The 26461-nt window shown below is 39.2% G+C and overlaps 1 protein-coding gene across 4 annotated transcripts in view; it reads left to right on the forward strand.

Moving 5' to 3' along the window:
• Positions 1-26461, forward strand: part of PALLD (palladin, cytoskeletal associated protein) — a 346573-nt gene that overhangs the window by 185334 nt on the left and 134778 nt on the right. Inside the window, exon 1 of one of the 4 annotated variants that reach the window (XM_074951122.1) lies at positions 11330-11452. The exons of the other annotated variants lie outside the window; for them this stretch is intronic. The gene's annotated coding sequence lies outside the window, so the exon portion shown is untranslated. Of the gene's footprint in view, positions 1-11329; positions 11453-26461 lie in introns of those variants that run through there. 4 annotated transcript variants of the gene reach the window in all.

A 26461-nucleotide genomic window follows, 5' to 3' on the forward strand; every position in this document is an offset into this window, starting at 1 on the left:
GGGTACCCATTAGCAGTGCTGCTGATTTGAAGGTATACATTGTCCCCAAATGTGAAATAGTTATGGGTGAGGACAAAGTCACAAAGTTCAGCCACCAGGTTTGCCGTGACATTATCGGGGATACTGTTCCTGACGGCTTGTAGTCCATCTTTGTGTGGAATGTTGATGTAGAGGGCTTCTACATCCATAGTGGCCAGGATGGTGTTTTCAGGAAGATCACCTATGGATTGTAGTTTCCTCAGGAAGTCAGTGGTGTCTCGAAGATAGCTGGGAGTGCTGGTAGCGTAGGGCCTGAGGAGGGAGTCTACATAGCCAGACAATCCTGCTGTCAGGGTGCCAATGCCTGAGATGATGGGGCGTCCAGGATTTCCAGGTTTATGGATCTTGGGTAGTAGATAGAATATCCCAGGTCGGGGTTCCAGGGGCGTGTCTGTGCGGATTTGATCTTGTGCTTTTTCAGGGAGTTTCTTGAGCAAATGCTGTAGTTTCTTTTGGTAACCCTCAGTGGGATCAGAGGGTAATGGCTTGTAGAAAGTGGTGTTGGAGAGCTGCCTAGCAGCCTCTTGTTCATATTCCGACCTATTCATGATGACGACAGCATCTCCTTTGTCAGCCTTTTTGATTATGATGTCAGAGTTGTTTCTGAGGCTGTGGATGGCATTGTGTTCTGCACGGCTGAGGTTATGGGGCAAGTGATGCTACTTTTCCACAATTTCAGCCCATGCACGTCGGCGGAAGCACTCTATGTAGAAGTCCAGTCTGTTGTTTCGACCTTCAGGAGGAGTCCACCTAGAATCCTTCTTATTGTAGTGTTCGTAGGAAGGTCTCTGTGGATTAGTATGTTGTTCAGAGGTGTGTTGGAAATATTCCTTGAGTCGGAGACGTCGAAAATAGGATTCTAGGTCACCACAGAACTGTATCATGTTCGTGGGGGTGGAGGGGCAGAAGGAGAGGCCCCGAGATAGGACAGATTCTTCTGCTGGGCTAAGAGTATAGTTGGATAGATTGACAATATTGCTGGGTGGGTTAAGGGAGCTATTGCTGTGGCCTCTTGTGGCATGTAGTAGTTTAGATAGTTTAGTGTCCTTTTTCTTTTGTAGAGAAGCAAAGTGTGTGTTGTAAATGGCTTGTCTAGTTTTTGTAAAGTCCAGCCACAAGGAAGTTTGTGTGGAAGATTGTTTTTTTATGAGAGTATCCAGTTTTGAGAGCTCATTCTTAATCTTTCCCGTTTGCTGGAGAGGAAGTTGATCAGGTGGTTCCGCAGTTTCTTTGAGAGCGTGTGGCACAAGCTGTCAGCATAGTCTGTATGGTATGTAGATTGTAATGGATTTTTTACCTTCAGTCCTTTTGGTACGATGTCCATCTGTTTGCATTTGGAAAGGAAGATGATGTCTGTCTGTATCTGTACGAGTTTTTTCATGAGGTTGATAGATTTCCACTCCATATGGCTAAATGCAGTGGCTTGCATAATGACTAGGAACAGAACCCAGGTTTTCTGCATCCCAGGCCAGCGCTGTATCCATTAGGTCACACTTTATTGCCTGCATAGCGAAAAAAAGCAGACAAGCATAATGCTGAGCATTATGTATATTAGCTTCTCTATGATCAAGAACACAATAAATAAACCTTGATACAGCATCCATTAAAGAAATCTGTTCCTTTATTCCTTCTCCAGTTGTCCACTATCACTTTTCCTGGAGCAAATTCTTTTACCAGTATCTCTCTTGCCTCTTTCTCTAATTTGGTTTTCATACCTACCCATCACTGTGACATTGGAGCTCCTTGTTTGTCTGCTAGGAATTTATTTAAGGAAACTTTATCTTTTTAGTAGAAATAGACTCCAAAACCAGCATTCACAATTTTTCTCCTCAGATTTTTCCTTTCTTTCTGTTCTGGCTTTTTTAGACATTTTCCTATCCACCCTCCCTGCTATTATGCATTGCTTACATTTCTTTAAAAAATAACTTCTCTCATTGCTTACACTACTCTTTACATCCTTGTTCAAGCAACACAGGGTAGGCCATGTTGTGTTTTCCTTGCTTAGATTTTGCTGGGATTAGTTAAATTTCATCTACTGATGGATTTTTAATATTTCACACATCTCTGTTGTAGTTCTCATACAGTACAGAAATACAGTTGTCTGTCTATTTTATATTTCCTCAGCTTTTCTTTTGCAATTAAATTCATAAATATACTTATAAAGAATGAATACACAGTATTATAGGAGAGTTCTGGAACACGTTACAAAAGCATTTTTGGAGTCTTGTATTATAATTACCCATTATACTTATCAAAGACCTTTTCAAAGCATTGTATTATTTATTTATAAGAGCTTACTGGGAGAGAGGAGGTGCCAGGAGGACACAGAGGCAACTAATGCAGTAGTTGAATTTAATGAAAATAATATGCCTTTTTGCCAAACTTCTTTATAATTATGCAATTTTAAAGTATGGAGATACTTTAGTTTTTCCATGTGACCCATATAATTTTCTCTAGTTATTCTCCGGGATAGTGATAACTTTTATATTTCGTGCCGTGACTAGTTCTTATCCAATCCGTCTATGTACATAGAGCAGGCTTGTAAAATTCTATTCACTCAGTTCCCTCTGCCTGGTAACTTGTTTGTGTTTCTGGTTGTTGTTTTAGAGAGGGGGTTTGGGGGGCAGAGGGGGGAGTAAAATATTAGACACATTATTGATTAGTAATACTTATAACTAATTTGTTCTTATACTTGTAATTATGATTATTATTGTGATTATTACATTAATATGTCTAATACAGAATATAAATACAGATGTCTGTGGCCATTTTACCTTCCCCCAGCCCTACCTTTCTTTTTCTTTCAATTATTTTAAATACATTTAAAATCTCTTTGATTCATTCCCAGTGAAAACTCTGAGCACCACTCTTCCTTCATCTACTTAATGCTTTCCTCCTCACGCCATTCCACCTCTCTCTGCATTTACTCGTTATTGCCTTTTCCATCCCACCCTCCATCCCCTGTGCTTCCAACTTTCGTTCTGAGACTCATACAGTTCGTTCTCTTCCTCTGTTGTCATTCATTCTTGAATCTGCAGCCAGCCTCTTGTCAAGAGCAAGCCTCATATGCTCATTCATGTCCTCTTAGCTGATTTGGAATAATACTTAAATCATGGAGTTGAAGTTGGGATTTGGTTACAGCTCTGATTTTCCTTCTCTAAACTGATTTCCATCTCTTCACAGACAACAATAATCTACACACACATTCATATTAACTGCTAACAGTATTAGAGTGCTCTCAGCTGTTCAGAGGTTTCACAAGCACACTGCTTGACAATTAATGGATAGGAAAAAAGCCGCACCTGTGCTAGCAGAAAGTGAATTTGGGAAAACTTGCTTAATAAAGCTAATCCTGCAGGGCCAACTTCCATTGAGATATGAGGGCACTTAGTATCTTGCAAGAGACATTCAGCACCAAGCAGGATGAGGGCAGTAGTAAGTACGTTTATTTAAAAAAAGAAAAATGCACTAGACCTGCGGGCCTGGTTCCCATGTTACTTTTTAAAGAAAAAAGTGTCTGTCCATCATTCTGGAGCTCAGAAAAAAACAAAATAAATCAAATATTTAAATGGGGTTTGTTTTGAAGTTACTTGTTCACTTACCCCAAGCTGTGTTCTCCAACACACTGATGCAAGGAGGACTTATGTGGGTAAATCTTGAAAAAAAATCATACACTCTGAAATAGTAGTATGGGAGATTTCTTATATTGAGTTCTAAATGCATTTTTTTAATGATACATTAAGAGAACAAAAACAGCCTCACTTTCTTTCCCCTACATAACTCTGAGCTTACTGGATCCTATTTCTACTCTTTACATTAAGTACTTTCAGTACCACAGTATTGTAACAATTCCCGCTATATTAAATGACATCTTTGGCCTACATTCTTGGCAAAACCAAAGACATCTCTGGAAGACACAGTTTTTTCAATACATTTTGTTTTGGAGTTTTGCAATACATGAGAGAGTAAAACCTGCAAAAAATAGGCAGTGGAGCTCCTTGGGGGGTTTTTGTTTTTGTTTTGTTTTTTGAAGGAGTTACTTTGAACCTTCCCTCATGAACACTAAAATCCCAGGAAATGAGACTGGAAGTGGATACATTAGTTAACTGAGAGTTAACTGAGAGAGACAAAAAAAAAAAAAAAAACTATAGACACACCACAAAGAACCCTTCTACGGTAAGGTGTTTTTTTTGTTTTTGTTTTTTAAACTATTTTCTCTGAACCTCACATAAGCTTTGTTTACGATAATTATTTGAATGGACGTGGTCACAGACCCAATGTTTATTGGCTAATCCTTGGAGCAATAACTAAAACTACTTGTTGGAGGTTCAGGCACCAGAGAGAGAAAGGAAGGGAGGAAAAGTGTGCTATCAGGTCTGCCTCATACCGACTGAAAAACGATGATGTCCAGAATGAGATCACATAACACAGTTATTTAATTCTAAATGTTTTCTTGCGTGGTTTCTTGCTCATGATTAGCACTTTTTATATTTACTATTGCTTTGGTGGTGCAAAGCTACCAGTAAAATACAGCTTGAAAACTTTAGTGCAAGGAAAAGAAAGTTAACAAGAAGAAGAAAAGGAAAAGACTGTTTACAAATGCCTGACAGTATATTCAAGATCCCCTTTGGTTTGTTGCACTCTACAATTGAGAGTCCCGGTTTGTATATTGTATTGAGTGGCTATCCCTTTGTGAGTTTCATACAACTGATGTAAATCATCCCATTGTAACAACTCATTAATTTAAGTGCAAAGGATGATAGCAGCAATTGAAAATGAGCTTAAGAAAATGGGCTGAATGCCATTAAAATTTGTTTAACATTTTCAGTTACATCTGTTTTCAATCTTGTGGTGTGCTTTAATTAACATCAGTCTTACAGAATTGTACAAATCAGTTTGCAGAAAATGATATCTTGAACGAAGTGACCTTTGTTTAATTTAAAAAAAGTGTAATGTGGGTTTGATTAACTTTACCCTATACTGTTTGATTTCATGTCAATTTCAGTGCTCAACTCCCATGATTGTGCACGTCAACAAAGCCAAATCAAGCTCCAGGTGGCAGTTTATTCTGATGTGTTGTAGCTGTTGACATATTTCTTGAAGACCAAAAATGGAAGAAATACCAACTATAGTAGTGAGAATCTAGGAAAAACAAATACTTTTGTTTTAATGTTACTGCGAGAAAAATAGCTCTTTTGGCTTATGAGCAAGTCAGAAAGTCAAATTACTAGAAATTGTTCCTTCCTATCTGCCTTTTTAAAAGATGTTTGTTAAAAATAGTTGTCTTCTAACAGACTTAGTTTGAAAAAATTCCAGTAAGGCAGAACAAAGAAGCAAAAGAGCTACCTCATAATCCACTTATTTTAAATATTTTTCAAACAGATGAATCTCTTGAGCAATGGACAACCATTTGGGGGAAAGGAAAGTCTGGAGAAATTGTGTTGATAATTAGCTCTACTTATTTGCCATATCAATGAGGCACATATATACATAGCATTAAATTGCAGTGAAGGGAATTCATTTCATTTCATTGTTGCATCTTAGCAGAAGAACCAGCCAGAGTTGAGACTTTCATTTGTGTATAAAAGCCCTTCAACAAGCCATTGGTTATGTTCCTCTCAGGAAGTCTAAATACAATAATTGCATATAGCATCAGGACTGTTTTGTGTTAATGGTGCTGTTAATGGTGCAAGAATTCACTTTCTTGTGGGGCCCTGAAACTTTCATAATAGAGTCCAAGAAATAGTGGCAGTTTATTTTCCATTTTAAATGAAATAGTGTTGTAGGTCCTTAAGGAACACCTCCTCTTGCTCATAATTTCTGGCTTACAGTCCAGCCACAGCTTTCAATTTTCCATTTTATGGAAATCAAATGTTTGGGTGTTACTCAAGATGTGTAAAATGAACACAAATTTTTAAATTCCCAGGGCATGGGATTTATATTAGGAATTGCTAAACCACTAACAGAGATATTTTAAGAACTATCGCCATCATATTGTGATTTGACATTAATACATTAAAAAGTCATGATGTAGAGCATGATGTAAACGTACCGGCCCCAGTGGGAGCCGCGATCGGCCGAACCTGCGGATGTGGCAGGTAAACAAACCGGCCGGGCCCGCCAGGGGCTTTCCCTGAACAAGCGGCATCCCAAGTTTGGGAAACACTGATGTAGAGAAATTAAAACAAACAGATGCACTAATGGAAATTCTAAATAAATAAATAAATAAAATAACAATTGACCCTAAAAGGAAATGACATATGGTTGGAACTAATTTCAAAGTGTGTCATATTTCTGGCACAAACCACTAAGAAAATGCTTTTAAAAATCTAACAATTAATGGAAATATGTTTTCAAACACAATCAGTCACTGTTAAGTGACCATGAAGTTCATCCCTATTAAAATGGAAAAAAGATTTTAAACTAACATTGCCAGGGTTAAGGACTTGGTCCATCAAATGCCTCCTCCTTTGTGTTATAGGCTTTGCAATTCCTAATCTTAAAAGAGATCATTTTATTGTCAGCAACAGAAGTTGCTGATCTTTCAAGATGCGTGTCCCATTGTCCCTCAGAGAGCCCCACTCAAGTCAATAGAATTTGGATAAGTGCACGTGTTTACCCACGCAGTTTTGTGTGCAGGACTGGAGCTAATTCCTTATGCACTACCACAAATATGCCCCAATCATTGTGATGTCATTGGAAGCAAAACAGGAGTCATACTCTGATTGCGAACAAACCAGCTATTTCATATGACTGGTATAACCAATGGGCAGCTATTATGCAAATAGTGGGCTGAAGATAACTCATCAATGAAACCGCGTTGGCTTTAATTAATATGTTAAAACTTTGTTTTGAGACAAGGTGAGTGAGGGAATATCTTTTATTGAACCAGTAAAAGATATTACCTCACCCACTTGTCTCTGTAATACAGTGGGACCAACATGGCTACAACATTGCATAAAACTTTGTTCTGATGTGCTTTGCCACCATATAAGTAAAGAATTTAGGAAGGATTGCAAAACCAGCTTTGCTGATTATTATCCTGATCCTGCACTGAGCTATCAAATAATCATTGGCATTCTGACACTGTTCTCAACAGATTACTTTCTTTAGCTTCTCTTAATTATCTTTTGTTTATTCTGTCTGGCCAGGAGCCTGAAAGGAAAGACTGGTTTATAATCTGATGTGTGCGCTGTGCTTGGCAAAGATTAACAGCAGACAGCACTCAGGAGGTAACACATCTGTGTCTGTCACGTGAACTTCTCAATAAATGCGTTACGTGGCTCCCTTTGTAACTTTTTATTGCATTCAAATCTGTATCCATTTTCTTAATCTAAGAATCATTTTGTTCTTCCTTTTGTATTAGAACAGTGGGGAACAATGAGAAAAATAATTAACATTCTTTTCCTGCTGACTGGTGGCAGCTATAGGCCCAACACATTTCCTGTAGCTGAAGGAGGATGGACAAGAAAGCAAAATGAAGCTGGTGCAACTTTCTTTTATGGCCAGTAACAGTCTACCTGCTCATCAGTGACAGTTACTGTATAAGATCCTGATTCTGCAATAGGATTTGCATGGGAAGATGGCTGTACCTGTTCAGGGTCTACTGCAGTGGTGGGCAACCTGCAGCCCGCGGGCCCGCATGGGGCCCATCAGGGTAATCCACTGGCGGGTCACGAGGCAGTTTGTTTATACGGCCCATCCCCAGACACGGCCACCCTCAGCTTCCAGTGGCTGTGGTTCACCATCCCGGGCAATGGGAGCTGCGGGAAAGGGCGTGGGCAGCAGGGATGTGCTGGCTGCCTCTCCCCAAAGGTAACTTTGTTTAGGAATTTGAGTTGAGGGTAATAAGTATAGTATATTTACTTTTCTTGTGCTCATTTAGGAACTAAACTCTTCAGTTTTTAACTGATTCAGGATAAACAATGCTATCCATAATAAATGGAGATACACAGTAGCATGGTTGACTGTTTTCGTTCTCCACAATCATCTTTACTTTCCCATTTCAGACACTGTAGGGAGTTATGTCTGCACAGCAATTAGATACCCCTGACTGGCCTGTGCCAGCTGACTTGGGCTCCAGGGGCTCCTTCTAAGGGGCTGTTTAGTTGCTGTGTAGATGATCAGGCTTGTGAGGCAGCCCTAGCTCTGGGACCCTCCCACCTCGCAGGGTCCTAGAGCTCAGGCTGCTGCCTGAGCCCAAACGTCTACACCACAGTTAAACAGCCCCTTAGCCCAAGCCCCATGAGCCCGAGTCATTTTGCAGTGTAGACATACCCTCAGTGACATTTGCAGACCTTGTTATAATGTGAATACTTGTCTTGAGCAACACTTAGCCAGATCAACCTCTGTGATTACAAGTGAATGTTGCAGACATAGAACAATAACCTTAGTATACCATTATAATTGTATGCCCACAAATAGGTGTCAATACAACAAACTTTCCAGGTCATTTATAGTATAAAATGCTCAATTTAATAAATTCAAATATTTCACTTTGGCATCAGTTTCCCTAGCTGTGCATGCCATAAAATAGTACTTAAAAGGCCTAATCCTGCTCCCATTGAAATCAATGAAGGCTTTGACTCCATTGACAGCAGGACTGGGCCAATAGCACATTTATCCAGGGATCTCAGATCACTTTCAAAACATAAAACCTCACAACATTCCTGTGAAGTAGGTAAATGTAGTAATATATCCTTTCAATAGATAATAACATGGATTCAAAGAGGCTGACTTCATCAAAGATCACACAGTTGCTTCAGTGTCAGAGATAGCAATAGAACCCAGGAGTCCTAACTCTGAATACCAGTTTCTTGGTCTCACCAAATCATTTCTCAGTTGGCATTCATGTACTGACAGAATAAAGGCAATAGAAGCAAATAATAATAATAACAAAGAAGGACTACAAGGTTTTATATCACTAAATCACAAGATTTTACATATATATTATATGTATAATATAATCTATCAGTAATGTATATATCATGTGGAGCCACAATAGCAGTATAAGCAGCATTTAAGGTTGAAACTAGTTTCCCATTATACCCCCTATTTTCAAGCAGCATTTCATATACACCACAGCTAAACCAATCTTACTGAAATACTATATGACAAAGATACAGGTTTTCTGGAAAGTTGGAAAAATCAGAAGAGGAGGTAGTGTTGGGTTGTTTTGGTTTGTTTGGTTTTTATATTTTGGTTTGTTTGTTCTGTTTAAGTTAGTGTTTTGAAAGTGTTTTGAAAATTTACCAAAAAGTTGGAAATATTTTTGAAAGTGACACTTTTATCTCATAGTATTTCGAAAATGGCTTGAAATTGACACGAGGTAACTGGGTATAAGAACTGGGTATAAAAATGTTTCCCATAGTGTGTATTCTGAGACAAATGCACAGAATGGTAAAATTCATTGTAGCCAGGTGTTAAGGGCTTTATTTTTGTTTGGACTGTCAGTGGCTAGTGATGCATATATTGTTTTGCACAGCATATTGAAGGACATGCTGAATCAATTTTGTGCTTCAATCAAGCCTGAATCATTCTCTTTTCAACTTCTGTTCTTGGTAACAGTGGCAAACAGTGAACCATTTGTGTTACAAACACACACTGTCAATGATTAATTAAATAAAAATGTGACCTGATGCCCCAGAGTGTTGTTTCACACTATGACAGGTTTCAGAGTAACAGCCGTGTTAGTCTGTATTCGCAAAAAGAAAAGGAGTACTTGTGGCACCTTAGAGACTAACCAATTTATTTGAGCATAAGCTTTCATGAGCTACAGCTCACTTCATCGGATGCATACTGTGGAAAGTGTAGAAGATCTTTCTATATACACACAAAGCATGAAAAAATACCTCCTCCCACCCCACTCTCCTGCTGGTAATAGCTTATCTAAAGTGATCACTCTCCTTACAATGTGTATGAAAATCAAGTTGGGCCATTTCCAGCACAAATCCAGGTTTTCTCACCCCCTCCCCCACATACACACACAAACCCACTCTCCTGCTGGCAATAGCTTATCTAAAGTGACCACTCTCCTTACAATGTGTATGATAATCAAGGTGGGCCATTTCCAGCACAAATCCAGGGTTTAACAAGAACGTCTGAGGAGGGGGGGAGGGGGTAGGAAAAAACAAGGGGAAATAGGTTACCTTGCATAATGACTTAGCCACTCCCAGTCTCTATTCAAGCCTAAGTTAATTGTATCCAATTTGCAAATTAATTCCAATTCAACAGTTTCTCGCTGGAGTCTGGATTTGAAGTTTTTTTGTTGTAATATCACAACTTTCATGTCTGTAATCGCGTGACTAGAGAGATTGAAGTGTTCTCCGACTGGTTTATGAATGTTATAATTCTTGACATCTGATTTGTGTCCATTTATTCTTTTACGTAGAGACTGTCCAGTTTGACCAATGTACATGGCAGAGGGGCATTGCTGGCACATGATGGCATATATCACATTGGTGGATGTGCAGGTGAACGATAGTGTAATAGTGTGGCTGATGTTATTAGACCCTGTGATGGTGTCCCCTGAATAGATATGTGGGCACAGTTGGCAACGGGCTTTGTTGCAAGGATAGGTTCCTGGGTTAGTGGTTCTGTTGTGTGGTATGTGGTTGCTGGTGAGTATTTCCCCCCCTCCTCAGACGTTCTTGTTAAACCCTGGATTTGCGCTGGAAATGGCCCACCTTGATTATCATACACATTGTAAGGAGAGTGGTCACTTTAGATAAGCTATTACCAGCAGGAGAGTGGGTTTGTGTGTGGGGGCGGGGGGTGAGAAAACCTGGATTTGTGCTGGAAATGGCCCAACTTGATTATCATACACATTGTAAGGAGAGTGATCACTTTAGATAAGCTATTACCAGCAGGAGGGTGGGGTGGGAGGAGGTATTTTTTCATGCTTTGTGTGTATATAAAAAGATCTTCTATACTTTCCACAGTATGTATCCAATGAAGTGAGCTGTAGCTCACGAAAGCTTATGCTCAAATAAATTGGTTAGTCTCTAAGGTGCCACAAGTACTCCTTTTCGTTTCACACTATGTTTAAATCCTTAAATCTAATGATTCCTGTATTTTAATAAGAAAAATAATCCAGCTACTGTTATTTTAGAAGAGTACTTTGCTTTAACTCTGGAAGTAGTGATGCTTCTTATCCATGCTTTTATAAGCAAGAATGTTAAAATGTTGAGGAATCCATTCTGTTTAATTACCTCATTCATAGTGGGAGATCTCCATGACAATATGTAGCAACAGATCCCAACACAGAGGAAGCTAAGAACATTGCATAGGGATGGAGGGCTGAGAAGGCTTCTCTTCTGTAGATTTTTATTGCCAACACTTGCCCAGGAAGTATCTGATCAAAGGTTTTGTTCATGCAATTCTAGCCTTACCATAACACCTATCAAGATACAAGGTATTTGCATATTAAATTACCTTTATGGAATAAAGTCTGTTGAATATTATTAACAGAAAATGGAGTGTTTTAAAAATCTTCTGAAGGGCCAGAATAACTGAAGAGGTAAGAATGAATCACTTAAGCAGGGGTGGATACACTAGACCAGTGGTTCTCAACCAGGGGTACATGTACCCCTGCGGGTACATCAACTCCTCTAAATATTTTCCTAGTTTTACAGCAGACTACAGAAAAAGCAATAGCAAAGTCAGTACAAACTAAAATTTCATACAGACAATGACTTGCTTATATTTCTTTATATATTATACACTGAAATATAAGTACAATATTTATATTCAGTCAATTTCTTTTATAATTATATAGTAAAAATGAGAAAGTAAGCAATTTTTCAGGATTAGTGTGCTGTGACACTTTTGTATTTTTATTTGTATTTGTATTTTATTTTATTTTATCTCTATTTGAAAGCAAGTAGTTTTTTAAGTGAGGTGAAACTTGGGGGTACGCAAGATAAATCAGACTCCCGAAAGGGGTACAGCAGTCTGGAAAGGTTGAGAGCCACTGCACTAGAGGACTGGAGCAGCAGAGAAAGGTATGAATATACTACTACAATAACACATTTATCTCACAGTAAAATGATTGCCTGTAGATATGAGAACCCTTTTTGATCAGACAGCCTAACCAAGCATTTAAAGGCAACTGTTCTAGTTCTAACTAGCTAACGTCTCATCACAGACTCCTCTTACAGTAGAGCTGTAACACTTAATTTAAGGCTTCCTGCTGTAAACTCTGTAAGGGAGACCGTCATTATGAAACTGTGGGATAACTTTGAGACACTGTGTTCTTCCAAGATGCATTCTAAAAAATGATCAGGACACAGACTGTTCCATGCTACCTCAAGGCCTGGTTTCATGAGATGCCTAATCCCAATCTTCATCATGAAAAATAATTATTTGAATTCAGCTCCGGTTGTCTAGAGAAACTGCCACAAGCAGTCTTCCCTGAAATTCTCATCAGCAACACGGGGGGAAATTGAACTGTTAATTCTCACTTGCTGATACTAGGTAGCGGAATTTGGATGGGGAGGTTACTGACAGCCATTTTTCTGCAGCCAGAGTGAAAAGCAGGAAGTGAGTTATTGACCTATTGACATGGGTCAAAATTCTACAACCTTCATCCCTTAGGCATCTTGCTGCTTTTTTCAAACTTGTCAAGCTGAATTCATGCATGTACAAATTCAGCCTGTTTGAAACTTGAAATTAAATGAGACATATTTTCCAAAATTAGCATGGGGACTAGGTTTTAAAAAAAATTTTAAAAAATCATGCTTCATAGAGGTCTTGCTTGTATATGGCATAGGGTCTGTAAGTACTGGTATGGACCTGTGGTGTACTGCGTGACTTCATCAAGCACAGCCAAATGGCACAGAGGAAGTTTTAAAAAAATAAAACTGAAGGGATAAGACTTCGTAGCCTTTGATGTGGCAGGCTTTAAATTTTAGATTTGCTCTGCCAGTTCTGATCAGGGGAGAGCATGTATGTAAAATCCTTTTCCAAACAAGTCTCTTTGTTTTCTGCCAGAGAACCAATCTTGCTGAAGCAAGCCAATGTTAACCCTTATTTTAAAAAACAGCTTTATGCAACCAGTATAATCTTGTAATGACTACAAATGAAGCTCCTAACGTGCCTACATTGGCTCAAGTCCTTTAGTAAATGACTCCATTGTTCTCAAATTGAGATAAGATTACCCCAAAGCTGTGAATGGGTTTTCTAGTCATCAGGATGTGTTTTACATGTCAAAACCTCAGTTAACCTCCAAGAAAAAACAATTCTGTGATCTTGAAATTATATGCTAGAAAAAACTAAGGTATTGGTAAAAATTTGACATACACGCAAATGTTTTTTTTAAATCCTTTTGCTCTACCAATATGAATCGTACTTGTGAGAATAATAGAGTAAATACTAAAATCATAGGTTTGGAAAATGTTATCACACTGCTATAAATAGCTTCATGTGTAGAAACTTTTCCAGTGTGCTAGGGTCTCCTTTCTGGCAAGCTAACTAAATTTCAAGGGAGATAAACCCACAACTTGAAAGATTCAGGGCATTACTTCCTGGCTGAGCTATATGTGTATGCATTTAAGAACTTGCTCCTTCTCCTTCTGAAGTCAATAGCCAAGCTCCCATTGAATTAAATAGTACATTAACAGGGCTTAAATTACCATGTTTTCTGTCTTAATAAGAAACAGGTGACTTCCTTTATGTCAGAGGATATTTAAAAATCCGTGTTTTTTGCCAAACAGTTCTGCAAAGGATTGTGAGAGTCTTTCAGTAGTGCTAAGGCTGAAGTGTAATAAGGGCTCGATACTCTGGTACATGTACCAATTTCAATGTCTTGTCGAATCTATGACTTCACATTGGGTCATAACTTAAATCTAACTCTCCTTATGGAAATATAGAACAACTATTCCCTAAGCTTCTGCTTCAGTTTCTGTGTATCCAGTTTTAAAGCCCATGTTTATACAACCATGGAATGTTTGAGGAAAAAAATACCAGGCAACTATTGCAGCTCTTTTGACAAGGCAAAATTTAGTGTCGCATTTTAAAAAATAATAATGCTATGCTGCCCCTAAAGTGCATAGCTTCAAAGAGTTAGTGAAACAAGTCTGCTTTTTGTGTTTACCTTTGATTTTAGTTACTGACTGTGAAGAAAATATCTATCAAGTCCTTTTATAGTTCTCTGGTCCCATTTTTTCTTTCTTACGGCATCAAAATGCATATGCTTTTAAAATTTTGTATCTAGTTTTTGTTTATTGCTTTCATACCACTTAATACTCTGCATAAATCAGAACCTATTTTTAGTGATTGTCAAAGGAATTAGCTTAAACTATGAAAATAACTGTTTGTTGACAGCATAAGTATCTAACTGCCCTAAATTGTGTTTGGAAGCAAGATTATTTTTCTTTTGCAGTAACCAAAGCAACATTTAATGACTTCAGAGTGCTGTGTGACAAAGCCTTACTTCAGAGAAAAATATTTTAACCATAAATTAACAAGAGTATTGTAGCTTTGCTGGAAATGCAGAAACAAATCTGAGAAAATGAAGATTCTTTTTATGTAAGACTTTGTTATTAAGTGCCACTTTAATAATCAATTTTTGAATTTTAAAAGTATCTGAGGCTAGGCCCTTCAAATCTCTGTGTTCAGTTGCAATATCCTGAACACCTATTTTGTATGCTTTATACTCAAATATCCAGTTAATTCCCTCGACATATGTGGCTTCTTGGAAGCAGATTCTAAGAACATGCAGTGTCCTAGTTTAATTAGCCAAAAGTTCAGATAGGTTTTGTTCTTACTTGGAAACTACTAAATCCCCTCCATTCTCGTGTTAGAAAGTGATACAATTCCACAAGTACCTTTGAAAAGAGCTACAAATTATAGCCAAAAAGTGAAGAAAAGAGGGTGGTTTTTTTCAACATAGTAATGATCTAATCTTTTCTGAACATTTGCAGACCATAGTAATTATCTTTGCTTAAGTTCAGGAAAGTTACTTTAGTGTGTTCCTCCTGTGCTAGTTGGAGTAGAACCCAGATGCATTCCTCTGCAGTTCTGGACATCGTGATATTTCACAGACCTTTTAACAAAAGGAAATAGTAGGAGTGGTTTTGATAAAAATGTTTTTAAAAAAATCCATTAAAAATTTTCTTAAATCTAAAATGCTTAGGTCTAGAGTAGGATACGGAATAAAAAAACAAATCCGCTTTTAAAAAAAAGACAAACATTTAAAAAAATCTCTTCTCATTTTAAAAATATTGTCCAGTAAGCTTGGAAAAGTAAGCCTCACCTTAGTAAGCCTCACCTCAGTCCATGGAAAAATCATGAAGCAGGTCCTCAAGGAATCCATTTTGAAGCACTTGGAGGAGAGGAAGGTGATCAGGAACAGTCAGCATGGATTCACCAAGGGCAAGTCACGCCTGATTAATCTGATTGCCTTCTATGATTAGATAACTGGCTCTGTGGATATGGGGAAAGTGGTGGACATGATATATCTTGACTTTAGCAAAGTTTTTGATATTGTCTCCCATAGTATTCTTGCCAGCAAGTTAAAAAAGTATGGATTGGAAGAATGGACTATAAGGTGGATAGAAAGCTGGCCAGATCATCAGGCTCAACAGGTAGTGATCAACGGCTCGATATCTAGTTGGCAGCTGGTATCAAGCAGATGGCCCCAGGACTGACCCCTGGGGCAAGTTTTGTTCAACATCTTCATTAATGATCTGGATGATGGGATGGATTGCACACTCAGCAAGTTCGCAGATGACACTAAGCTGGGAGGGAGAGGTAGATATGCTGGAGGGTAGGGATAGGGTCCAAGGTCACCTAGTCAAATTGGAGGATTGGACCAAAAGACATCTGATGAGGTTCAACAAGGACAAGTGCAAAATCCTGCACTTAGGACGGAAGAATCCCATCCACTGCTACAGGCTGGGGACCAACTGGCTAAGCGGCAGTTCTGCAGAAAAGGACCTGGGGATTACAGTGGATGAGAAGCTGGATATGAGTCAGCAGTGTGCCCTTGTTGCCAAGAAGGATAACGGCATATTGGGCTGCATTAGTAGGAGCATTGCCAGCAGATTGAGGAAAGTGATTATTCCCCACTATTCAACACTGGTGAGGCCACATCTGGCCAGTTGCATCCAGTTTTGGGCTCCCCCTCTTCCCCCCTCTCCCCGAAAGTATGTAGACAAATTGGAGAGAGTCCAATGGAGGGCAATGAAAATGATTAGGGGGCTGGGGCACATGACTTACGAGGAGAGGCTGAGGGAACTGGGCTTATTTAGTCTGCAGAAGAAAAGAGCGAGGGGGGATTTGATAGCAGCCTTCAACTACCTGAAGGGGAGTTCCAAAGAGGATGGATCTAGACTGTTCTCAGTGGTACCAGATGACAGAACAAGGAGTAATGGTCTCAAGTTGCAGTGGGGGAGGTTTAGGTTGGATATTAGGAAAAACTTTTTCACTAGGAGGGTGGTGAAACACTGGAATGGGTTACCTAGGGAGGTTGTGGAATCTCCATCCTTAGAGGTTTTTAAGGCCCAGCTTGACAAAGCCCTGGCTGGGATGATTTAGTTGGGGGTTGGTCCTGCTTTAAGCAGGGGGTTGGACTAGATGACCTCCTGAGGTCCCTTCCAACCCTAATCTTCTATGATTCTATGAAAAGATTCACTGTTCCCTCCTTGTAAGTGCTTGGAGTGTCTAGTACTGTAGAATCAGTTTTTGAAGTCAAGCTTGCTGTTTTGTAGTATTTATTTGGAAAGGGTGAATTGTTCTGAATGACCCTAGTGTTTGACTGAAGTGCTGAATGGACAGTCCTGAAAACTTTATTTATTCATAAAATAGATACTGCCAGGACTGGACTAATGCATAGGCAAAGTAGGCACATGTCTAGGGCCCAGGCTTGTGGGGGGAGGGCCCCAAATGGTTTTGGGTTTGTGGTGGGTTGTTTTTTTTCTGACACCGATTTGTGCCCAAAGTGGAAGAACTTCACTCACTTGAGTGAGTGGTGGTGTGACCTGGCAGAGGGTCATAATGCCACTCACTTGAATATAGTTCTGTCAATTCACATGCAAATCTGCAGCAGTGAATGAGTGGGCACTAACAGTTTTGCCATTCCCAACAGAGCTAAGGAGACAGAAGGGCTCTGGGTACACAAACTGCTTTTCGAAAAGCAGTAAGTAAACAGGCTGTGATGGGAATTTACTGCAGTGGCATGTATGGGAGGGAACATCATTGACATGTATTTTTCCTGTTTTCCATGTTTTTTTGTTCTTATTGGAAGGTAGGGGCCCAGAAGTGTATATTTGCCTAGGGCCCAGTGATGGGTTAATCCAGTCCTGAATTCAGCGCGGGGAACTTCAGTACAGATATCCTTGCAATACTCCTGCAGAGTGTCTCTAGTCATTCTGACCTGGAGGGATTTCCTCACAGGGCGAGAATAGTTCCAACTCCTTAGCCTTGTCTGTCTCCTCTTGTATCTGACTGCCAACAAGCAGTGCTTAATTTGTGCTAGGGCTGCCCCTCTAGGCATGGGCCAGTTCATAGCCCTGGCACCTCTGGGCTTGCTGCATCAGTTATGGATGTAAAAAAATTGCTTGAATGCCGGCACCTCTTTCATTACAAATTAAGCCCCGCCAAAAGGGGTGTTTCTAATTACTACTGATTTTGATGGTGTGTTTTGTCATTGGCATATGTCTCCTAGGAAACTGATTCCACCAACTCCTTTCACATAGAGGAATGTCTAGCACTCTGTGCCAAGTATATTGACTTGGTCACTCTTGACCCTCCTGCAAGCTGAGTTTGGAAAAAGTGCCCAAGAGGCAAAGGCTGCATATTTTCTTATTAATCCCCTATACCTTCTCGCTCCCCTAAAATCTCAGGCTACAACCCCCTTTAATTTTCTACAAAGGTTTCAAAAGGAGAAAACATGCTTGTGTGCGTGACTTTTTAAATTATTTCTACTTCAGAAGTTGTCAAACAAAAGTAATTTGATTACCATTCTATCTATGAAGGTGGCCAGGGGTCCTTTGAACAGAACCGGTGGTTTGAGCTTGATTTGAAGCGAAATGGTACTTTCAGTCCATGGTCTTTTATCACTTTCTTACAATGTCTCCTATACTACAGTAGTCCTGTACATTCGGGTGAATCTAGGCTTTCTGAACTGAATTCAGTCTTTGTCTTTTCACATCAGTACAACAAAGTAAGGTTGCTATAGCACTGCAGAAAGCGAGAACTAGAAGATCACATTTGTAGTTTTCCAAAGGGACTAAATTATGCTGATATTTAGTTTCCAGTTGGATGCCTCCCAGATAGTTTTGTGACATTCTTATGGAAATATTCCTAACCAAAACAATTGTGTGAATTTAGATGCAACCTACATTCAATATGCTTTCATTTTACCAAAATGCCTGTAGATGTTTCAGATAAAACTGTTTCTTTAAAATTGGTTTGTTCAGTTCAGACAGTGAATACAACCTGCCAAAGCAAAGCAAAATCTCTGTAAACATAGTCTGAGAAAAAGTTGAAGACAGTAGTTTTCTTGGCCCATTGCATACGCACTTGCAGCCAGCATTATTTGTGGGTGGTTGTAATAACCTAATGACCCACTGATAACTCATGGAAAGTTTAGAAAAACATTCATATATATATATAGTTTTGCTTGTCCCTTGGATATTTAATACTGAAAATACTCTGAGAGCAGAGGACCCTGCTCTTGGCACAGGAACAAGAAAAGGAAAAGTGGTTTGAAATCACCTTTAGTTCTCCTTTATTCCGGTGCAGCTGGGGACCTATCAAGGAAAGTCAGGGCTTTTCTAACGTGTACTGTGCTGCTCCCATTTCTGTATAGGCTCTCAGAAGCAAATAACTTTAGCAGCGTGTGCTCCAAGTCTTATCTCCCTCCTCAGACTTTGTCCACTCTCTACAGGTCCCCTAAATTAGAGGCTTGTGAGCATGATTGGCATGGAACCCTTACAGCTATTTAGCCAGTCAGGGAGGCCCATGGCTCAAGAACTACTCTGGGATAGCTGCTTCTTCCCCTTTAAGGCCTCTTTGCTCTGCCAGAGTGGCATAAAAGGGCCTCGGTGTAACAGAATTGGGCCCAGAATTTTTATCCATTAATTCGTTTTCTCCTTGTTTACTTATTCCTCAAGAAGTTACACTCTCTTGTGTCTGAGAACTGAAGAAACAAGTCTAATTGAGACAAAAGTTCAAAGGAGCAACAGCTTGTGACCACCTTATGCTCTTATAATGAATTTCACCTTTTCCCCCAAACAAAACTTAAGTAGATAGTTTGCTGTTTGGGGGTGTTGGGGGGGATGTAGAAGACTCCACTGGGATTGAGTGATGGAATTCATCTCTAAAACCTGCATGCAGGTCAGCACAGCCCTTTGGGTATGACTATATGCAATTAAAAACCCATGGCTGGCCTGTGCCAGCTGACTCAGGCTCACGGGGTTTGGACTAAGGGTCTGTTTAATTGTGGTACAGACATTCGAGCTCAGGCTGGAGCCCAGGTTATAGGAACCTGCGAGTTGGGAGGGATTCAGAGCTCAGGCTGCAGCCCAAGCCCATATGTCAGCAGCACAATTAAATAACCCCTTAGCTTTTGAGTCTACCAGTCCAGTCCCTTGCCTGCCTGTCTGCCACATGCACACCTACGATACGTATGAGTAACCAGACCCTAGATCTATGTAAAGTTACAGACTTCCTTGGCCCTTCCCTAGTGCTCTACTCTGTGCCACTTTATTCAGAGTCAGCCTGGAGCCCTTAGTATGAAAATAAATACAGAAAGGCAGGACTCCTTCAAGGCTACTTTACCTTCCCCCATTGTGCTGGACTAGTACCACAGGGGTTCAGTAGCACAGGCGGCCTTGCATGGTTTGATTTCACCCCCAACAAGCCACTCCAATCAGAGTGCTATTGGACACTTTAGAACAGGGGTGGCCAACCTGTGGCTCTGGAGCCCCATGCGGCTCTTCAGAAGTTAATATGCGGCTCCTTGTGTAGGCACGGACTCCAGGGCTGGGTCTGGAGCTACAGGCTCCAACTTTCCAATGTGCCGGTGGGTACTCACTGCTCAACCCCTGGTTCTGCCACAGGCCCTGCCCCCCTCCACCCCTTCCCACCCTCTCCCCTGAGCCTGCTATGCCCTCGCTCCTCCCCCTTCCTCCCCCCAAGCCTCCTGCACACCACGAAACAGCTGATGGGGAGGGAGGGGGAGGCACTGATCAGCGGGGCTGCCAGTGAGTGGGAGGGGGTGAGGGTGGAGCTGATGTGGGGCTGCTGATGTATTACTGTGGCTCTTTGGCAATGTACATTGGTAAATTCTGACTCCTTCTCCAGCTCAGGTTGGCCACCCCTGTTCTTAGAACATCATATTGTAGGAAGCATTAATTTTGTGTGGCTCAGCTCCCTCTAGTAGCATATCAAGGTTTTTCATAGCCTTACTATGTCCATCTTGACTCAAAAAGAATATAGGCCCAATACTAGACACCTGCCACATGTAATATCTATCATAGATTTCCTATTAGAGCAAATCTACTCTAAAGGTCAGAGCCTATCATATAAAACAGAGATTTACTCTAATGATAATAGATATGCCAAAGTACTGGTGTACTATAGGGAATTTCATGGGAGTAGCATTTTCCCCCAAAATTGGATTTGACAGCCTGCTAATTACGGATATAAATACTAATGTTGTGGACCTTGTATTTGCACCTAGATGTTTGTCTCTTAATTAGAAAAGGGTTGTCAACTAGTTCAGATAAACTAAGAGCAGAATCAACTGAAATGTTGAACAAAAGCCTTTTGCATATGCAAAAATATTAGAATAACTTTTTGTTACTTTTACTTTTCACATGTCAAGGGATTTCCTAGTTCAGGCTGGCCTCATAAATTACTGTATTATGAAACACCCTGAACTCAGGATCCAGTATTCTAGTCATAAATTTGTCAACATTTGTTATCTCTGGTCAGTAAGGACTAGCTTTTTGAGACATATGTGGGCAACTCTATGCCTTGTTTACACATGCAGTTGCCCTAAATATCCATATAAATGGTAGTGAGGCATACCAGTTGGGTGTTTTGTGGGTAGTTACAGTATGCATCCAGGTGCAATGATGGTAACTGTACATTGCAATTGGTTTTGCACATTTCTCAGGATTTTACCCTGTAATTGTTGTTCACAGAAAAATTAAAGCATTAAAAATATTACTGCATGCTTATTGTAATAATCTTCTTTCACAATAGCTGCCTTTTAAAAAATGATAGGATTATTCCCTGATATATGTAGAAGGTGCACTATTCTGTCAGGATCACTTAAGCAGTTCAGAATGAATCATACAAACATGCTGAACTAGAATCATTTGCCTGTGGGCGTGTATCTGTTTTCATTTATTTACAGGTCTGCTTAGAAACAGAAGGAGAAACATTTAAGCATTGCCTTTCAGAGAAGAGTCTGAATGATTTTTTTTTATACAAAGAAAATATATTGCATAACCTACAGAAGCTTGCAACCACTTACAGTAAACTAAAAAGATGACTTCAAGGTTTTCTCTACGTACTCATTTGCAGACACTGTAAATCATTAGTTCCGCTTTCCTTAGATAAAGTTCCAGGCTCCTGTTTAGTGGTAAAGAATGTTATAATTCCTTGTCTCCCAATTTAATCCTCCCATTTAATCCAGAAACCCATGCTTTGTTGTAATATCTTGATTGTCAGACTATTCTACTCCCACATAATCATGTATATTATGTTCATTGCCAACCGTGGAGCATTTTAAGTTTAATCAGATTGTAAAAATGCTAGTGATAGGTCTGAAGGGACAAGTGCTTCCAAAATTAACACCAAACCTGTTCAAATAGTGGAGGGAGAGAAGAAGTTTAGCTCCCAAAGGTACATTAAAACTCTACTATTTTTAAAAGATCCCGTCCTGATCTCTTCAAAATCAAATTGGTTTTGCCATTGATCTAAATGGCAATGTGTATAGGTCCACTGTTCTCAGCTAATATGCATCACATCAGAAATTTTCTGTGAATGATGCTTTCTTACCCACACAGATGGTGATATGTAAAAATCATGCTTTTTTCAAAAGTACATGGGAGGTTTGCACTGTTATCTGAAAACAGGGGTTTGGGGGGGGGGGCGGGAGGTTGTTTGTGTTTAGTTGTGTAGTACTTCAAACATTGTGATTCTATGCATGACTATGCCTTCACTGCAAGTTAAGGTATGATTGGCACCAGGTTGGCATACACGTTAGCTTTAATCGAGTTAGCATGGGTAACAATAGTAGTGAAGGTGTGGCAGCACAGGCTTGTACTCAAGCTATGTGCTGGAGTACAAGCCTGCCGAGGACCCTGGGTATGTGCTCAGGTTGCCGGACTGTGCTGAAGTCTATGCCATCAACGCTTCACTACTAGCATTACCCGCGCTAGCTAGATAAAAGCTAGCATGGCTATGGCTGCCAGTGCTACTATCACACCTTCATTTGCAGTGGAGACATACTTTAAATTAGTGCCAACAGTGTAACTTTGTTAGTGGATACCAGAGGGCAGAATTACAGATAGTGTTGCAAGTTATATTTACCAGTACATAATCTCAACCAACGGTAAGTATTATAAGATTTTTTTTCAAGTGCTGAGCATATTGCCAACAAAGCTCGTTCAATTCTGACTCTCTAAGCACAGTCAATAGGCGCAACTGCTACTGGCTATACCCAGGCCAAAAAAACATGGTATAAAACATTACATAGAGTCAGAAGTAACCTAAGAAAAAAATTATATGTTTTGGATTATAGAACTTGCTAAAGTCCCGTTGCCCAAAATGAACTAAAAGTGTGAATCCTCTTGAGGCGTGGAAGAAATTCAAGCAATGTGCAGGGCTCAATTTTGAGGGTCTCCTGACATCCACATATGTGGAGAGAAAATGTTAGCTACTAAACTGGGTTAAAAAGAGATCAGTCACTTGTATAGAAAACAGAGCTGAGGGACTGTTACAACAGGTTTGAATGTCACTCCAAAATGTTTATTGGATTTATAGCATGCAGAGTGCAGGGTGCAAATAAATACTTTGTGACAGAGTAAAAGTTCATGTATTCATCCAGCTTCCCTGTATCAGAAAATAAATTGACTGAATTAAGGAATGCAACTACGGAAGATTCTCACCAGGTTTGCTGAAAATAACATGGCTGATTGGTCCAAAGAAAAACAATTTGATCTTCCACAAGTGGAAGAATGCTGAATATTACATAATAAAACTAATGTTTGTAGAGAGATTCTTATATTCAGCACAGCAAAGTTGGGTCTCCTCCATTCTGTTTAGTTTTTACAAACAGGAGTTTCACAGTTTGTACTTTTCTATTTGTTCATTGGATTGCAAGAAGCTAAGTGTGGTATGACCACCATCGCTATTTGAAAACTGTTGAAATTCTACTGACTTGTAACAGGGACTGATGACAAATACCAACTACTCAAGTATTCCAGAGATACCTTTCTACTCACTAATCACTGAGTGGAAGAGTTTGTAGAATAATGACTAGTCCACTACATGTACATAGCTTTTATTATACAGTTTGGAAAGATGTGTCCCATCTTTCACCAGGAGAAGATGGCATATTGTGAGGGATCACGGGATCCCCAGAGTTTGATGTACAATGCTGTAGGCAAAACTGGACATTGAGAATCAATTTTAAGATTAGAGGTTTGCTCTTCTGACTTGGTGTGAATGCATGATTGTAAGAGCTTCTGAAATATTCAACTGTTGTAATAAAGTAAATTATATCTAACTATTTTAATACCATTTAAGTCTAAAATTCACATGTATAGACATGGCAATTAAGTTAATTATTCAGTGAAATCATACATTTCATGAAACGTAAGGATTTGCAGGGAAAAAATGCAGATATAATGGAAAAAATCTAGAAACTGTGTTTTTTCTAAGAAGTGTTAGAATTTAATTTCTCACCAGCTTCCAAAAAACACTGTTGGCTTGTTTCTTTTAATCTTGTCCAAATATTCAGTAACAAAAGTGGTTTTAACTTTAAACAGTTAAAATACTGTCTTGAAAAAGGCTACGTTGATCCTAAGGTAAGGCTGCACCTTTTGCCTTCGAATTATATACCATAATCTCTCGACATGCAAGACAAAGTGAGGGAAGATTTTTGGATAGCCCAGATAAACAGTTTGCATGTCCCTCTGTAATCCCTCCGAAAAATCTGCTGCATAGAATAATAGAAACAGTTAGGCGGTCTTAGATAGCAGTTCTTGTCTTGCACCTATGCTTTTCTACCAGTGCACTTAGACTCCCTACAACAATATCATATTGTATAAAACAAGATGCAGTCAGCTTGTAGTATGGCTGTCATCTTGGCTGACAGCAGGGATTGAACAAGGGACATCCAAAGTTAAAAGCATGAATCTCTGTCTTGTGCTAATAAGACAGATTCTGAAGCTAAGAACTGCAATAGACCCATATCTTTTATGGATGAAGGACAGAGGGGGGTCCGTAACATTCAATAACCAGTGGGTTACAGTAGCACCGTAAAATAGGTATGTATGTACTAGAATGCAAGTCAATGGAAGTTGCTCTTGCTTATGCCAAGGCTGAATTTCTCATTTATTATTTACAAACAACTGCATGATTGGGCTTGTAGTCATTAAAAATCTAGCCCAAGTAATAAGTAATGACTTGAAATAATCATACAAATATTAGAAAATTTTAGAATAAAAGCTGAAAATTCTGTATTAACTAAATACTCTGGTTTTTTGCAACTCTAAACTCATGGGATTCTCTCAGGAATATGGGTAACATTGTATGTTGTGTGAGCTTTGTTATAATGGTGTGTGTGTTAAAGTTTTATAGCATCTCAACCATACCTGAATTTTTGGCTTGTAGGTTTTAACCCAAATCACTGTTACAATAAAGTAGCAAACTTTTGTATGTGAAATTTTTAAAATTCTAAACCATAAAATAAGTATTGTAGAAATAACCTCTCCAGTCTGACTAAAATCCATATGTCTGAGGAAACTATGAATGATGGTATCTATTCTATCCTCATCTTCCACCTTATTGCGAGTCAGTTTGTGAGAGCCCTCGCTTTTCTGAGTGTCCTTTGCAGGTCATACGAGCTGCAAAATGTAACAACATCAATGAACAGTGTCTGCCTTAATACTACATTCCTTTGCTGTAGGAGGATGCATTGTACAGTAAGCGAAAGCCTTAATGTTACATTAAATAAAAATTGCATTGAGATACATATAGCACAGGTATATATTTATTGTCAGTAGAAAATGACTGTCTACGTACACACAGAACTGCATCTGTTAACATTGGCAAAGTGACGTTAACTGAATTTAGTAATTTACAGGAGTATCTTGATCTTTCCAAATTGTTTAAGTGATATTGGCCTCATCATTTCTATGGTCTTATTTAAGTATCTACACATGTGACAATTTGCAAAAGACAGAAAGCAAGTACAAATCAGAAACATCTGGATAAACTTTTAAATCATAACAGTGTTGTGCCCAAATATCTAAAAATGAAGCATTATCATTGAAGTCTTTTCAAAGTTAAGTTCAATAGTGTATATATAATTTTAAAAATAAGACAAATATAGGAATTCTTGGATTCCAATTTATGTAGAAACAAGTTTGTTTCTATGTAGCCTCATTGACTTAAGTGGATTTAGTCCAGAGATTAATTTGACCAGTGGTATCTGAAACTGATAAATTAATACTAAGTCGGGTTTTCTTCTTGCTTCACTCTTTTTGTTTCTTTTTTCTTTTTTTTTTAACTTCTGAAGGTTGATGCTCACATTTTTTTGGAAAGTTCTTAGCTGGGCCACTCACAACTCCAACTACATGCAAAAGCTTCATGCTGAAAATCAAAATTCCAGCACTACTCTTTCCAGAGCAGTTCTGAGTCCTTCTTCCAAAAACAATCCTATCAAGAACCAAAAAATGTCTTATAATTAACTAATTTATTGTTCCTCGGCTCATGGCTAATGAGGGAAATCCTGTACTGCACATTCTTTCAAGTGTAGATTCAGGGTCTAGGAATATATCCCGTCCATGCACCAATCAGTCCTGTTTCCTGTGATTGTAAGAAGCAGAACAAATAGTTAAACTGTTAGTTTCACAACTGTTGTTTTTCTGTACTTCAAAATTTACTTTCTAATTATCTGGCTTAGCCTGAAAGAGTAAAATGAGGCTGGTGCTCTTGTTCACGGCCTATAGCGAACATTTGTCTATATCCCAAAAGCACTGAGACTTACAACTGGTATAGCAGGACTGAAGGATATTGACAGGAGAGTGAGGAAGCTTGAAAGGACCCTGATCCCAGCTTTACCCAGCATAGTCCTTCCTCTTCATCCACACTAAATACCTCCACAGAAGTTGATTAAAAAAAATAAGAACCAGGAGGCATTTGGTATTATGGGGTGGTGCCTGGGATGATAAAGAAT

This window comes from Natator depressus, chromosome 4 (genome assembly GCF_965152275.1).
Source record: "Natator depressus isolate rNatDep1 chromosome 4, rNatDep2.hap1, whole genome shotgun sequence".
Lineage (NCBI taxonomy): Eukaryota > Metazoa > Chordata > Testudines > Cheloniidae > Natator > Natator depressus.